The sequence below is a fragment of the Henckelia pumila genome, chromosome 1, assembly GCF_033568475.1.
Source record: "Henckelia pumila isolate YLH828 chromosome 1, ASM3356847v2, whole genome shotgun sequence".
In the NCBI taxonomy this organism is placed as follows: domain Eukaryota; kingdom Viridiplantae; phylum Streptophyta; class Magnoliopsida; order Lamiales; family Gesneriaceae; genus Henckelia; species Henckelia pumila.
In genome coordinates this window covers 102,684,706-102,701,244 of record NC_133120.1, presented here as the reverse complement: position 1 = coordinate 102,701,244, position 16,539 = coordinate 102,684,706, and the positions used below count along the sequence as shown (strand labels likewise).

The following is a 16,539-nucleotide window of genomic DNA, read 5'->3' as shown; positions in this document are numbered from 1 at the left end:
CTTTATTTCTAACTGTGACAGGAAATTTAGAGTATAGTATAGTGTGGTGAATCTGTTTGGTGGATTATTATTTTTTTAAAAAAAAATTGTAGGTAAAGATAGAGCAAGGAAATATCAATCTATTTATATTTGAATTTTACGTTGTTTAAAAGATTGGTAAAAGGACTCTCTAACACCTATTAAAGTTGGTAAGTTGGATAGTCTAGGTAAATAAGAAGCTAATAGAAGATGCAAATATATATACAAAGCATTTAGTAGGAGTTAAAGTTAAGCGAAGGACTGAACCTGTACGTTGGTCAAGTTGAACAACTTGCCATTTCTTGTGTTATTCAATTTCTGGTAGATTTTCTCCGTAGAATTTGAAAACCAAGTGTTGCTAGTAAAAAAAAAACATGAAAAATCATTAGAGTAAATGGTTAAAAAAGATCTGTAATTATGAACTGAGGGTTAATAAATCCACGATTTATTCAGCGTAGAAGCAAAACTGTGATATATAAAAATGTAGAAGTATCTAGAAAAAATGGTCTGCAAAAATTTACATCTTTCTTGGGTGGTTAAAATTTAAAATATGGGAAATAAACAACTGTAAGCATAATATATTAAAATAAATAAGAAATCAGAATGTAACACAGTTAATAATCAGATTTTAGACTTAAAAATACAAAAATATGCAGTGTAAGGATATTTTTAACAAAAGCAGCAACTCCGATCAAGAAAGAAAGAAAGCAAGCTTATGTGCATGTGCGAAAAAAGGAATAAGAGAAGGAATGTATAACAAGAGAAGAAACCATTGTAAAAATTCAGTTGTCATTATTTTCGATCTCAAATCTGCAATATTGATAGAGAAAGGAAAATAGAGAAAAATCTAACCTTACAAAGCTTAGTTATCCACAACAAGATGACAGTCGGCAAAGTTTTCAAGATCTGTAAACAGAAAAGGTACAACACACCGAAAAAATAGGTGGAAGCAAAGTGAAAGAAACACAAAAAACAATTGTCATTTCGAGAATCAAACGGACATATGACTGATGGTATGTAATGGGTAAACCAAGTCATTTATAAATGATATGTACAATTAAAATACACTTGATATTTGATATAAATTATTTAAAAGTAAGAACTAATAACATATTCACATGTGTTGGTATATCTACATGCACAGAACAAAAGTGAAGAAAGTAAATGGAAGTATTGTCTTGTTCACATAAAAACGTCAGTAAAAAAAACAGGGGAAAAAAAAGAAATCAACTATTTAAATGAGAATACTACACAGTTAGCAATCAAATTTTGAGTCCAAGAATACAAAACTAAACACATTTTTTCATAAAAAAACAATAAGAAACTACAGACACCCGATTTGTAAAGACAAAGAACGTCTAAACAACATAAGAGTAGAAATAGAGAGAAGGAAACACATAAGAAATTCTGACAACCAAGAAATAAGAGAGAAACGGGAAAAATGAAGACACAAAGAAATACGTTAACACAAGGAGAAAGGGAGAAAAAGGAAAAGGATGAAAACCAATCAGTTTGAAGAAAGATGGTACAACAGTTAACACATAACATGTGAAACATGTCCGTAAAACACTATGTTCGCAATGTTTTAGCTATTTTGGATAGTTAAAATTCAGATCTGGGAAAGACAAGGTACATGTAAACATACGATGACGTAAACCGAGAGATTTGACGTGGTAAAGTCCACGAGCGAGCAGATCGGCGTCGTAACATAAACAAGAAAGAGGTAGATATCAGTGCACAAAAGAGAACACAAATAAATTCGAGCATAAACGGAGAATAACTTTAAAAAAAAAAAAAAGGAAAACGACAACCTAATGGTTTGGAGTGTCAAAACCCAGTAATAAGCAGATCGTGAAGAACACAAGGAGAAGCGGAGAAGACGGTCAATGACGACAACAAAGTGCTGTGAAGCCCGGTCAAGGCAGAGATCTGAGCAGTGTGGAGATCGAAAATTTAGACGTGTATGAGCAAAGAAGAGAAGCGAAAGGAGAAGAAGATATTTAATGCCTACAGTCGGTTGTCGCTCTATATCCCAAGCAATAAGAATTAGCCATTTTTTTCTGTGAAGCGGTGGATAAGGTAGATCACATGCACATGTATTTTTTAGTAGAAGAGAGGTAAACACGTGTATAAAAGGATAACAGGCAACCGGAGGAAACTGGCCCTTTTTAAAATTAGTAGCCTTTCAAGTATGTAGATAGATATATATATACTAGGAATAGGGCACCTCACGAAGTGAGGTGGTTACCCAGATTTGTCCTAAATCATTAAAAAAAAATTTAAAAAAAACATAAAAATGCATTCATATTTGTGTTGTGATTTTAAAATGTCATGTTATAAAGCATTACATTGATTCTCCAAAATTAAAGTATTAATCATAACTAATCTGTTTTAGCATAAATGTTAAACTATCATTTACCTAAAATATATTATATGCAATAGCTTTACTGCTTGCCAAAAAAGCACTTTTTAAAGTGCTTTTCAGTTAACAAGGTGTTTGGTTGACCAAAAAAGTGCTTAAATAAGCACTTTTTTAAGTCAAAATTAGAGTTTTTTTAAAAGCAAAAAATTGTAGCTTTTAAAAGCACTTATTTTAAAAAATCACTACAAAATCCAAACGGGCTCTAAACTTTTGAATGTTTGGCAAATCTATGGTGAAAAAAGTGTTGTTTAATCACACAACGTTTGGCCTTACATTTCGTACATAGTAACGGCTCCAAATCGGACAGTGACTTGCGAAGAATTGAGACAGTCCTCAAAATTATAATAATCTTTACATTTCCCACCAAAGATATAATCACCCAAAAAAGGAGTTATTTGCACCAAACACCCCTGTGAAATATTTAAAATGCACACTTCTCCCCTGTGAAATTTTAATAGGCATTTTCAACCCTAACCTTTTAAAAAATTAGCACACTCGCCCCTTTAGATGAGTGATTGTTGCGCACGCACCCCTCATGCGACTGGACAAAGATTTTGATATTTTTTTTGCACCAAATACCCCTATGAAATATTAAAAATGCATATTTGACCCCTGTGAAAATAATTTTTAAATCTATTCAACCCATAATACACATTTTTTATTAAAATATAATTATAAAATATTTAGCAAACACTTTTGGTTTTATTAATTTTATTTTTATTTTAAAATTTATTATGATTATATAATTATTTTTTAAAAAATATTATTGTTTTATCTTGTTATCATTATTTTATTAAATTTTTTTCTTGTTTCCAACTTTTTCATTAAACATGCATTCATAAACAATTATTTAAATAATTTCAAATACCAAAATATTGAATTAAACCGATAAGTTCAAACATGTTACTTTTTCGATTTAGAACTATATATTATTGAACCAAAATTTAAAATTTTTCAAGAATATGCATTGCATAATTTATAATAAATAATAAAAAAAATAACATGTTTATATAATTATAAATCGAAAAAATAACATTCATGAACTTATCATTTGACTCAATATTTTGATATTTTTAAATATTTAAATCTTTATTTATGAATCGTGTTTAATTAAAAAGTTAAAGTGTTTTGATAAAATAATTATAATGAAATAAAATAATATTTTTTTAAAAATAAATTAATTATAAATTATAAAATAAAAAATAAAAATAAATAAAATTAAAAATGTTTGAAAAATATTTTATAATTAGATTTTAATAAATATTGTGTATTATTATTTAATACAAATTTTACAATTCATTTTAAAAAATTTTATATTTTGATTCAAAAATATATAATACTAAATTGAAAAATAATATACATAAAATTATCATTTTAATTTAATATTTTGATACTTTTAAATATTTAAATCTCTTTTATGAATATATTTTTAATTGAAAAGTTGAAAACAAAAAAAAAGTTTAATAAAATATTGATAACAAGATAAAATAATAATATTTTTTAAAAAATAATTATATAATCATAATAAATTTAAAAATTAATTAATAAAACAATTTGATAAATATTTTATAATTAGATTTTAATAAAAAAAATATGTACTATTGATTGAATAAATTTAAAAATTATTTTCACAGGGATCAAATATGCATTTTTAATATTTCACACAGGGATATTTGAAGCAAAAAAAATATCAAAATCTTTGCCCAATCGCATGAAAAAATTATTTTCACATGGATCAAATATGCATTTTTAATATTTCACAGGGATATTTGGAGCAAAAAAAATATTAAAATCTTTGCCCAATCGCATGAGGAACGCGTGCACAACAATCACATATAAAGCGAGTGTCCTAATTTTTTAAAAAATCAAGGTTGAAAAAGCTTATTAAAATTTCACAGGAAAAAAATGTGCATTTTCAATATTTTACAGGGATGTTTGGTGCAAATAACTCCCCAAAAAAGTGACTTGGCCTTTTTGGTATTTCGTACACCATTGCAACAATATTTGTCTAGCATAATCTTAGTATTTCAATCTGTAATACCGTGAACAAAAAAAATTCACGGTTCCAAGAAAATGGCCGAAAAAGGAACAAAAACATTGTAAAGCAATTGATGGCTAGAGACTAGGTACCAAGGATAAACCAAACTCTTGTTATCATCAATATGGGTGTGCATAATCAAGAAGTAGAAGGGGACAACATAGTATCTGAATTCTATCAAAGGTGTAGGGATGAGTGTTCCAGCACAAGCAAAAATATACACCAATACCCAGATTTTCTTCTGACCTTTTGCTGCCAAAAAACGAACAAGAAAAATTAATCACAAGATTTACATAGTCAATAGCCATAAAGAGGAATAGCAGATGGAGTTTTACACAAACCCAAATTAGTAACAATCGAAAACATTGAGTGCACGTAAAGGGGCCATAAGGTATTTTGTTGACCAACGGTAGTTGATGACTTCTCGCCAGAGATAAAAGGGAACCATAGTAAACTTTCTTTTCTGCACATTATCCTGAACCATGCGAATTACAACGAGCTATCATGTTTAACCACATTTAAATAAAGCACACGATAGTGGCAATTTCAGGCCATTGATTCAAGCAAAAAAGTAATATAAACTAAGAAGAAAGACATCAAAAATTCAGAATCTTTTTCTCACCAGTAGAAGAAGGGCTGACCACCATTACTTTTACACCACTCTTCATAGTAAATGTGTAAGCTGTGACCATATCGATGCCTAGGATCAATCTATGCAGAAATACAAAAAATAAAAAATGAAACAGGTTCGTAAAAAAGAATACCATTATCCAAAAACGGCCAAGCAAAAATCTCAGGAACCACGGATAAAATATTCCATAACGGTGGGGAGAGGCGCAGGACGCGTGCAATTCTTTGGACCTGCAATCGGGCGAAAACTGACCCATTCTTCACTATTTGCGCTTTAGCGTAAAATTTTCCAAGACAAAGGAACGTAACAAACCTGCCCAAAATGGAGAGAGACCACACAACAAAATATAAAGAATCACGCCATCACTCCAAACATCAACTTCAAGCCCGTAATTTCTCTTCAAAACCTCTGAGGCCATATGATATGAAATTCCCACAATTTCAGAGAATCTTTCACCTGGATTTAGAACAATTTAGTTTTTTTAAATAGATTCATCATAAATACACACTACCCCTGAGAACGAAGTGCTTTCTAGTCCAACAAAGCAGATATTTAAGATTCTTTCAAGAAAAAATTGGTACAAGAAATACCTATCGCAAATAATTTATAAACCTCAAACCAGTATGGCTATAGTTTTGTCTAAAACGTCCATATTATTTTCAGCAATATTTAAACCAGTTTAAGAGAGTTATATATAAAAAATCCTGACGAATGCTCTGATTAAGTATGATTCAATGAAAAAAACCACGCTACGATAGTATCAGAACAAAAAAATTAAGCAACAAAAACAAAGACCAGAGATGAGAACTAATGAATTAGAGTAGAAATTGTTACTTTTTGAACTCCGAAAAGGTAAGGAAAAGAAATGTTAATCAAGAAAACATAAACTTTAGTCCATCAATCGTACTCTGATATTTTCTGTGTCTCTTCTATCAGGGGCCCAAGCATTAAAGCCCGAATTACCCGTCACAATGCTCCGCAGTCTTTCTTCTTCTGATTATTCAACAATCCTACAACGATAATAAGACTAAATTTAGTCAAAATATATGACTAATATTTCATATAAACAAACATACAGGACCACAATGATTTTCGTAGTTTTATTTATACTTTTAAAATCGAAGGAAAAAAAATCATGTACGTGGCACATACATGTATAAATACTTTTGATTATTTATTCCAAATCATTTTTAACCAAATACATAGTCCTAGAAACATAAATACAAAATCATGTACATTGTTCTACAATGAAGACTATAAAGTTTATTTATAGCAGTTTTCAAAACACACTTATTATATCTCCGAGTGAAAATTTGGAAAAGGTTCCTTTTTTTGAAGGTAATCTTATCAGAGATAATCATTTAATTATAATCTTTGGAAAATACCTTGATGTGGTGATAAATAAATGAGAATTCTTGAGGTAGCGATGCTCACAACAATTACAGGGTCAAAAAAATCCAACCAGCTTCGCATGCCAAAAAAATACATTTGATCCATACTTTTAAGCAAGCAAAAAAAACATATAATTAATTCTGGGGATGGGGAAGCTCAGTGGTGCATAGAAAAGAAACACAGCGAAAGCATTCCCTGCAAACATGACAAGAAAAAATATAATTTTTTTTAAAAAAAATTTACACCCAAGAAAAGATTCTTCAAAAAATATATGTGAGGAAAAACCCACCAAATATTCCAACCATGAAATACAGAGAATTCTTCATATCTTTCTCGTGTTCTTGAAACACAAAACTCAACAAAAAACTCTCTCTCTCTCTCTCTCTCTCTAGAAACTCTGATCAAAATAACACCCCAAAAAACTACTGGAGAACGAAAAGAAATATATTAGACTTGGCATAGATATGTAACAGATTGAGATGATTTTATTTACTCGTTACAAAGTTCGAGATATGCAAAGTATAAAGAGTCCATTACATCATGCAATTATAGTCATAGGTAGTGTTAAAAAAACATATGTTTCTCTCCTAACCCTCGGGAAATTGAATCATTAAAAACACAGAACAATGGTTTGGCTAAACTGATTCGAAATGTCGATTTAGACTTCCTTAACATCATTGTTTAGAGGGCAGGTGTGGGTTTTATACTGCATAGTTGATTGTATATGCTAACGACAAAAGATGGTAAAACATCACAAATTAATATTGTGAACGCACTCACTAAAGAACACGTTCTTGCAGCCTAATCAGTGATACGCATTTAAGACTCACTCACCTCTAAGGGATAAACGGAGGAGGACCCATAAACACAATGATAAAATCATAAATACAGTAGGTAATATAAAGTTCACAAAAAAATAGACAGATGGAAAAACTTTGCAAAGAAAGCTGCAGCCGTCATCAAATATGGTACACATAAATAGCGGGCCGTAAAAAAATTGCTATATACCTGACAACTCAAAATATACTCGTTATCCTTTTCCTGATTCATGCCACTCCAATTCTTCAACATGGAACAAATGGCCGCTGATACATTAAATAATATATTGATTTCCTAACAGTAGAAATGAAACTCACAAAAATAATATAAATGTATTTCTATACCTGCACAAAACACAAATCTAAGATCTTTCTCGGCTCCAGTATGAATGGGCATATAACTGGCACACATGAGGGGTGGTACCTCAGTTCATCGAGTCAAATATTAAACACACAGCAAAATTATAGACTGACAACCATTCAGGCAACACTAAGAAACTTACAAGGCGAGAAATCAAGAGAATAACATTTACTCAAACATTTTTAGCTTTATCATAGAATTAAAAAAAGTGAAAGACCAGATACATGGGAAAATGCTTATATCCAGTCATGCTTTCTTCTCACTATGATTCATAGAAAAATGATTTAATCGCTTCACGACATGCTTGAGGAAACCCAGTAAGTCGGTATTTTCAACACCAACTGGCTTTATCACCCCTACACTTGTTGTAGAATACAAAACATAGGTAATTTCGGACTCACATTCTTCCTATACAGGTGCACACATAGTTTGTGAATACTGAATAAAATACTAATGCAACCAACCTTTTGCTTAAAGTTAGATGCAATGGATTAATTACGTATTTGAAATAGTAAAAAATATATATAAAACAAAATGCCCACTGCTGAAAAATTCATGAACCATATATGCAAGCAACCTTGAACGTACAAACCAGGACAGAATATGTGGTGCAAGATATTATCATTAGGCTGATCTACCATATGTACATTTTGGATTTCAAAAACTTTTGGAAAAAGCAGAAGTAGAGAGATACTGGTTTAAAAAACCCAAAGAAAGTTGAGATAAAAAACACTACCAAACAAAAACAAAAACACAAAGAGAGAGAGAGACAGAATTTAAGAAAGAGTAAACATGAATAATAGTACCATTCATCAGGTTGTTGAATGTTTTTCATTAATTTCAATAAAGACTCAAGAGTCAATAACAAATCATAACCAACAATCTTCAATGTGGCGAGCGCACAGTATGTGCTTGCCAGGTGACCGCCATTCAGAATTTCCGACTGAAAAGTGGAATTCAAGCATGCACGAGAACAGCTAAAACGTAAAAACTGCAAAAAACCAAAACTAACATGGAAATTTTAGGCATTTCTGTTTCAATCAGGATCCAAATAATTGCTCTGATGGCCTATTACTATTTGATTGAAACTGAGAGCTTCTGGAACCATGAAACCTGTACAATTGTCCAGTGATCGTACATATTTCCATGTAAGCATAACTCACCTTCTGAACTAAAACGTGAATCCTATAACAGAGGAAGAAAAAACGATGGCCTTACCCTTTTCCAAATTGCCCGCATTCTTTGGACGAGCTTGTAGAGACAAAACCCAATCTATACTCACTTATTTATCAACCTAAGACAAAAAAAACAAATCATAGAAAATTCATTTCAGAAATAGCTATTTTAACTCATAAAACTGACCAAGACTAACAAAAATTCTAAATTTAAAAGTCTACAGTATCAAGTTAAGCTCATAATGGCCTACGCTTTCAGCCTGTCTAACATTGAGGAGTTTTCCTTACAATATTTAAAAAAACACAGAAATTATTGGGGCCCCAATTATTTCAAAGTGACATCAGAATGATGAAATAGAGTCAGAGAACGTTCGAATCACATGAAAAAAGCGGGGAAGGTAATCGAAATCGAGGGAAGAGGCATACTCGATCGATGGCGCGGAGAATAAGTAGACCAGCAACAACAAAGTATGCGAGAGTGAGGCGATTGATGTCTTGATCTTGGTTCAAAATCAAAACCGGGAGGAAGGTAGAGAACCAGACGAGTTGAAGCAGGAGAAATTAGCAGGGAGCAGATCGATAGATTGAGGAATTATGCGCAAATGTCGTAGTGAAGAAGCAGGGAAGAGAGTTGATGGACTACAGCCGGTTGTCAACTTAAACCTCAACCAATAATTGTTAGCCATCTCTTTTTAAGCGGTGGAGAGAAGAGAACACAAAGACGCGTGTATTTGTGGTGACTGGCAATCGGGTTAAGCAGTGGAGAAAAAATGTAGTTTTGGTGACTGGCATCCATTGAAGCGGTGGAGGGCAAAGAATTAAGACGCGTGTAATTGGGGTAACAGGCAACCGGGAGTAAACTGGTCATTTTAACAATTAGCAGGCTTTCATATATGTAAATATATATATACTAGGTTATGAACAACTCAAATGTTGAGGTGTTTACCCAGATTTGTGGATTAATAAATGACTATCTATCTACTATTTTGTTATGAGAATGTATATGCATGCAATGTGTACAATCAAAAATGGTTATTACAGATTTTATCGAATTGACGATAAATTCATCCATGAGATATGTAGAAAATATGAGAATATGAAGAGACCAAATACATAACACTAAAAAACACGCAAGTGTTCTAACGCATAGAATTTTGAAGTAAACAAGAGAAAAAACACGAGATAAATAAACTTGATACATACATCAATTTTTCCAGTGTAAGCAAATCAAGCACAAATCTAAGAACATAGATTATAGACGAAACAAAATGTAGATCTAAGAACATCGGTGACATTGTACAGGATGTGGAAGCAAAAGCGAAAAACGAAAGAAAAACCCCAAAGAAAATCTAATTACATCTCTTTTAGCCACCATCAAGTAATTCACACCAGTTTTTTTGTCTGCTGGACATAATCATTTACACGAGTTCTTTCCTCCTCGATATGCCTCAACTTCAGCAAATTGTGAATGCACAAGTATCTGCATAATTTTATTAAAATAAGTAAATGTAATATCTACAAGTTTGTGATCTTTCTGTATAGTAAGAAAAAAGTGTTCGTGCAAGCAATTACATGTACTGTTGATAAGGAGATGAAATTTTGTTTATGATGAAAACATGATATAAATAATGATAAGGAGATGAAATTTTGTTTATGATGAAAAATGAAATTCATTGAAGTAAATTTGATTTGAAGAAGTCTCATGTAACTGCCAATATAGCGATCATAATTTAAAATTTTGAATAGAATTTGGTATTCTTGTATTTAATTTATACTGCTATTCTTAATTTAAAAATCTAGATCTGAGATGACGACAACGAACCTGCAAGAAGCTCTAAAATCCCAACCAGATTGAACCCGATGGATCAGAAGATGAAACAACAACAGAGAAAGAAGGCAAAAGAGGCAAAAAGTTGGAAAAGAAAAGGAGAAGACGCATTTATTTGACCAAAAAGAAAAAGGAGCACAAAAGGATCACCACCGAATCCCTTGTATTTTCCGTAACTTGCAACCGAATAAAACCTGACCATCATAAAATTATTCCCCCTTTATTATAGTAATATATATATATATATATAGAGTTTTTTTATGGTGCTCAACATTATATGCTCACTTCATGCTCACCATGTAAAAGTCAACTCATCTATTGTACCGATCAACTCATCTATTATGCATGATGGACATGAAGTGAGCATATAGTGTTGTATAAGATTCTTGTGCGACAGTCTCACACACATATATTTGTAAGCAAGGACGGATCAAAAATTATTTAGAGAGAGAACATAGAGCCAGAGATCACAAGCATCAAGTAGGAGTGCATTTAAAAATTTTTGTTATGAATGATTATATATATATATATATATATATATATATATATATATATATGACAAATATAAAACATAATAATGAAATATAAACAATTTATTTTTTAAATTTCATATTTAAGTTATAATATTTCATACCATTTAAAATTTTCTGAAACCAATTAATAATTACATTCAACAAACTATGAGATATATCACTTTCAATATACGTAACGAAATTATCATTCAAATTAATGCACCGAGCATAACATTAAAAAAATTTTGGTTTCCAAATCGCGAAAGCATGCATCCTTTAATATCCACTGTTCTCAACAATAATCTAGTGAGATGATTTTTAAGATCAACTTACGATACGATTTTACTAATTTTTCCAACTTAAATGCATCAAAAACACTTACATTTTGTAACCCAATAGTATGAACTATGAATGACTAATCGACTCAGTTTAAAAAATATATATATTGTTTTTTATACAAAAAAAATCATTTTTTCGTTTTATATATAAATTAGAACGACACGTTTTCCGGATGTAAATCAATAAAACCATATTATTAATAAACTATGTTGATAATTATATACCAAGAAATCATTTTTAGCACACTTTTTATTCATTGTATACACATAAATTATGGAACCTTTCGTATTTACATTTGCGTAAATTATGCAGAACATATATAAATCCCGACAAGTGTTTCGATGATATATAGCCATGAAATGATTCACGTGCATAAGAAAAAAATCATCTCCACCTTAAAAGTCGTTATTGACAAAAATTAAAAAAACAAAACAAAACAAAACAAAACAAAAAACAAAAACAAAAACAAAAACATTTCATAATTGAAAAACGCAATTCGATCAAAAACAGATTTGTGAATTATGCTAAACGAAATTAAGGGTGTCAGAAGACTCAGAACCAACACAATCCATTGACTCGACACGATTTAACCCGAAAATTATCAGGTTCGGATTTAGGATTTTTGGGTTCGAGTTGAAATCGGGTTAACACGAAAACTAACCCGAATAAATTAATCAGGTTTGGGTTGAGTTCGGGTCAACTCGGGTCGAACTTCTTTTATTATTTTTTTGTATATTAAATAAAGAAATATTTGCTACATTTCCCACCTTTGTCAGCATGCTGAGGAGGTGGAATTGTCCGAGACATTCCTGGATGAAAATAAAAATATAATTAGGAGTCAATAAATTTCAAGTAAAGTATATGTTCTATCATTAAATTAAAGGTATGTTAGTAAAACTGATGCAGAAATAGGTTGAATTCTATGTATATTAAAGCGTGGAAATTCAATCTTTGGTTGGCAAGGTGAATTAACGCACAATAGCCTAATAAATAGTAATACGGGAAAGTACACACTAATATTGAGCTCAGAACTTACATTTCTAAGTCACCTTCGTGAGCCAGTTGAACAAGATCGCTAGGGATCGTCCCCGGTTAACTTGTTAATATTCAATTAATAGCCTACAATATCAATATAAGCAATCAAGATTCATCCAACAAAATTATAAGGGGTACTATCAGATGCTGAATCAAGATGGTTTATTAAATTAATGAGACGATATCAATCAAACAGAGCTTTCCTTGTGACTTAAGGAGGAATGAGAAGGAATGAAATTTCTCTTAATACATGATTATTGATGCCTTAAGCCAAGGAACTTCAAGGTCTCGTTATTTTTCACATTCCGGTGCTTGGCCCATTGCTTAAACCATGAGTTGAATTCAAAGGTATAGAAATAAACATTGCCATGCACCATTCAAAGTGATCTTCACAGCAAATTGAATTTTGAATTATCAAAAGTTCAGATTCTTTCCTGAAATGTCTACCGTTCCTGCGAAAGAAGAAATTAAATCTTAAAACCCGAACAAAACTGGATACCGAGTTGGTAATAAGCCTTACCATGTTGCGGTGTAGACATCATAAAAGTTATCACACCCCTTGTTAAAACAGAATTAACAAACTAAAATATCTCTGATGTCAGTCACCCTGCATGTTGTTTTACAGCATTTGACTGACCTATTTCACATAAAATGCTCGTCATTCAAGTACTCAAAAAGTCAAAAAGAAATTAAGTGGAATAAATTCAATTGTTTTGGAAGTGAATTTAGCAAGATGGACCAAAAGCATCACACGAAACGAAAAACAACCTTTCTAAATTATTTTTTCTCAAAAAATAGCATGGGTGGCTGAACAATTCAACTAATTGAGATGCATACAAATCGCAAGGAAACAAAAAAATTCAGTAGGCTTGCAAGTAAGACAGACGACCATCAGAGAAAACTCAGAAATGAATATTTGACAATTGAAGCACGTACCGGAAGGACAACCATCAAGGACAACTCTACGGTTATATTTTAACTATCTTATTTCACCTTGAAATCATTAGACCAACACATACTTGCATAATATGGCTTCTACCGTAAAAATATATATTCAAACAAACAAAACCAAATATACATCATTATTGCACCATATTAGGATCTTCATACAAGTAAAAACAAAAGTAATTGTTTGCAAATATAACATACAAATCATAACAAACAAAGCAGAGGACATGAAAAGGAAATTTAAAGAATTAAGAAGAGTTGACGACCACACACTCCCTGCAAGCACAAACCATCCTTTGCACCAAGTAATCGCAAACACAAGATAATATTTTGATTTCTTCATGAGAAAATCCTCGCTGAGAAAGCTTGTAAAATAATCTTACCAAACGCTTAAGTTTATATGAGTAGTATTGTTTGTGGGATGGAAGGTCCCTAATACGTTCACTCTAGTGGCCTGCACTGTAGATGTTCATGCGATCAGCTATTGTACACCTTCAAAGTGTGACAAGATAAAATGAAAATGAGAAAAAATGATGGAGTCATTCAATCAATCCATTCCCATTCCCGAGAGCAAGCTGATCCAAAGAAAAATATGCAGAAATTGTAAATTTATGGGGCCGAAGGGAATTATAACATTTCATGATCCATCTCACCAATAACTATAACTAAAGGAAGAGGAAAAGATGATTCGAAATAAAAGTGGGCACACAATCATACTGAAATTAGAATTCAAAGCACAATCTGACAATCAGTCACAGGTGAAAATATTTAACGAGACAAATATAGCTCCAAAAATGAGATTTCAGAATTACATGAGAGAGAAGAAGCAAACAAAAACCGGGAAAGCAAATCGACAGAAAACTGAAAGCAGGGGGATTAATGTCTCCATGAGCAACAATTCTATCATCCTACATCAATCAATAAAGATGGGTACTACAAAATTTATTAATTCACGAAGAATTTCTTTCCTTCTACAATGAACCAAAAGCATTGAACGAATGGCATGCGAACAGCAGCAAAAAGGAAAAAGCAAGTACTAAAATCAGTTGAGGCTATAATAATTAGACAAGATGCCACCACTAATGCGGTTTGTATTTTCTAAATTATCTTTCACACTTTGAAAAAAAAGTTTTAGTAACAGTCAGCTGAACAAATGACAACCACCAAAATAAATTGCAAAACCAATCTGATGTACTATTTTGAATCGCAAAGGAAATTTAAACAATAGTATTCTATTACCTGTCAGGCTGTCCCAAAAGTTTTTGTCAAAGAATAGGCATGCAGCTAGAGTTGCTGATCTACGACATGAGTTGCACTTTGCAGCCACGAAGTTTTTCCCAATTTGGCTGCATCTGCAGAGACAGAAAGATCAGAATGAGATAACCTCATGCCTGATTTTTGTCATTTCACCACTCATATAAATCCCATATGCCTGATCAGAGAATACTTTTTCTCATTTTTAAATATTACATGTTTAAATAAACCTGAAACTAGTTCCGTGAAACCAAAATATATAAGGTAAAACATTGAAATAAAAGGAAAAGGGAAAAAGGTCAAAAGAATTTTTTCGAATGACTCCTTAAACTTATCTAAAAATAATTAAAAGAGCACATAAATAAACCAATTCACTTGAAAGAAGCTACGAGAACAATCTCTTGAAGGAAGACAGACCGCATGTGGGTCCTGCTAAGAAAGCCTCAATTACACAACTAAACGCATAGACTAGATTATCTGGCCAATACAAAAGAAAAACATTGAAAAAGATCATAAATCCGATGCTGATATAGCATAAAAAATTGCCCTGATCTGGCAACTGACAACTAGCTACAGCTTATATGCAACAAAAACAGGTTTCCAATTGTATGTCCTGGCATTAGCAATCACAAGTCAACTACATGCGTAAAAGGAGGGGATACATTTCTCATGATGGCTACGATCACAAAATAACATAACAACTTCAGCAGCAAAAGCGCATTAAATCTACAAACACCACGATTTATACACTATTTAGGACACCTAAATGAATGTAACAAAACCAAAAATTTTCAAAGAGAAGATTGAACAAACAAAATCATACTTTCATATCCCACCACATTGAAAGAGGAAATTGGATTTTCCTGAAACAAAATTAGTGACTAGAATGTAATTAACATATAAACAGATTAATCACTTCAACAGAAAATAAAAGTAGCTTATTCCTATGTATCAGTTGTCCTTTGGACTATTCAAATCAAATTTTTGTGGAATACACACAACAATATGCACATCCCCAGCTTGTCAAAATTAAATGTCACCTCCAGTACTCGGGAGAATAGCATTTGCGGACTTCATAAAAATCCAAAAATGCACAAAACCCTTATCTAATATAAATAGGCATTTAAGACCAAATGTTTTTAGCATGTGTAAGGGGTTTTATATCTAATCCACAATCCATCATTGAATTTATGTAGGAGGTTTTATACTTTTTTGTGTTTTTACGGATTACTGATGCAATTGGTGCTAAATCTAATGGTTTAGTTAGGGTTAGTTAACAATTAGCCGTCCCTGAAATGTATTTTTGCATACCGAGCAAGATTTATCTAATTCCAAACTACACTTGCCAATAGTGAAATAATGCTTTAAAAAGGAATATTTTTTTTGTTTGTGGCTAGGTAACTGTACGAATATAAATTTAATCCAAGCAGCCGAACCCAAAATAACTTTGTTAAAATAATGAACGAGCCTGACGTAGATTAAAAATTAAGATTTCTGGTTTAAATCGAAAAAAACAAAAGAAGAAAGAAAACAATAACGGGAAAGCCAATCTGAATCGAATCAGGTATTACAAAATTTATGCGATAAATGCATCAGAGCCAGACCACCTGATGAAGGAGCGATAAATGCATCAGAGCCAAACCACCTGATGAAGGAGCGTGGCGGAGCCGCGGAGATGGAAAAACTGCAGGCCGCCATCTCTCCACTCTTTTCGGCGGCTGCCGATCATTCCATTTTCTGTGAATCGTGAAAGTGCGTATTAATTTAA

General features: G+C 31.8%; 1 long non-coding RNA gene across 29 annotated transcripts; it reads right to left on the bottom strand.

Annotated features, from left to right (window-relative positions):
• Positions 1 to 4,355: 4,355 nt before the first annotated feature.
• LOC140885373 (uncharacterized) lies at positions 4,356 to 16,513 on the bottom strand. Of its 29 annotated transcripts, XR_012151405.1 has the most exons (15): positions 16,379 to 16,513; positions 14,757 to 14,869; positions 12,571 to 14,092; positions 12,302 to 12,343; positions 10,213 to 10,335; positions 8,899 to 8,974; positions 8,693 to 8,793; positions 7,665 to 7,720; positions 7,510 to 7,586; positions 6,017 to 6,119; positions 5,422 to 5,565; positions 5,243 to 5,339; positions 5,101 to 5,160; positions 4,820 to 4,953; positions 4,356 to 4,730 (listed from the first exon to the last, which is right to left on the bottom strand). It is a non-coding gene; the product is annotated as an uncharacterized lncRNA (long non-coding RNA). The 29 variants fall into 29 exon arrangements; XR_012150937.1 differs by adding an exon at positions 10,678 to 10,877 and having other exon boundaries at positions 7,665 to 8,974; XR_012151361.1 differs by adding an exon at positions 10,678 to 10,877 and having other exon boundaries at positions 7,665 to 8,974; positions 10,245 to 10,335.
• Positions 16,514 to 16,539: the final 26 nt, after the last annotated feature.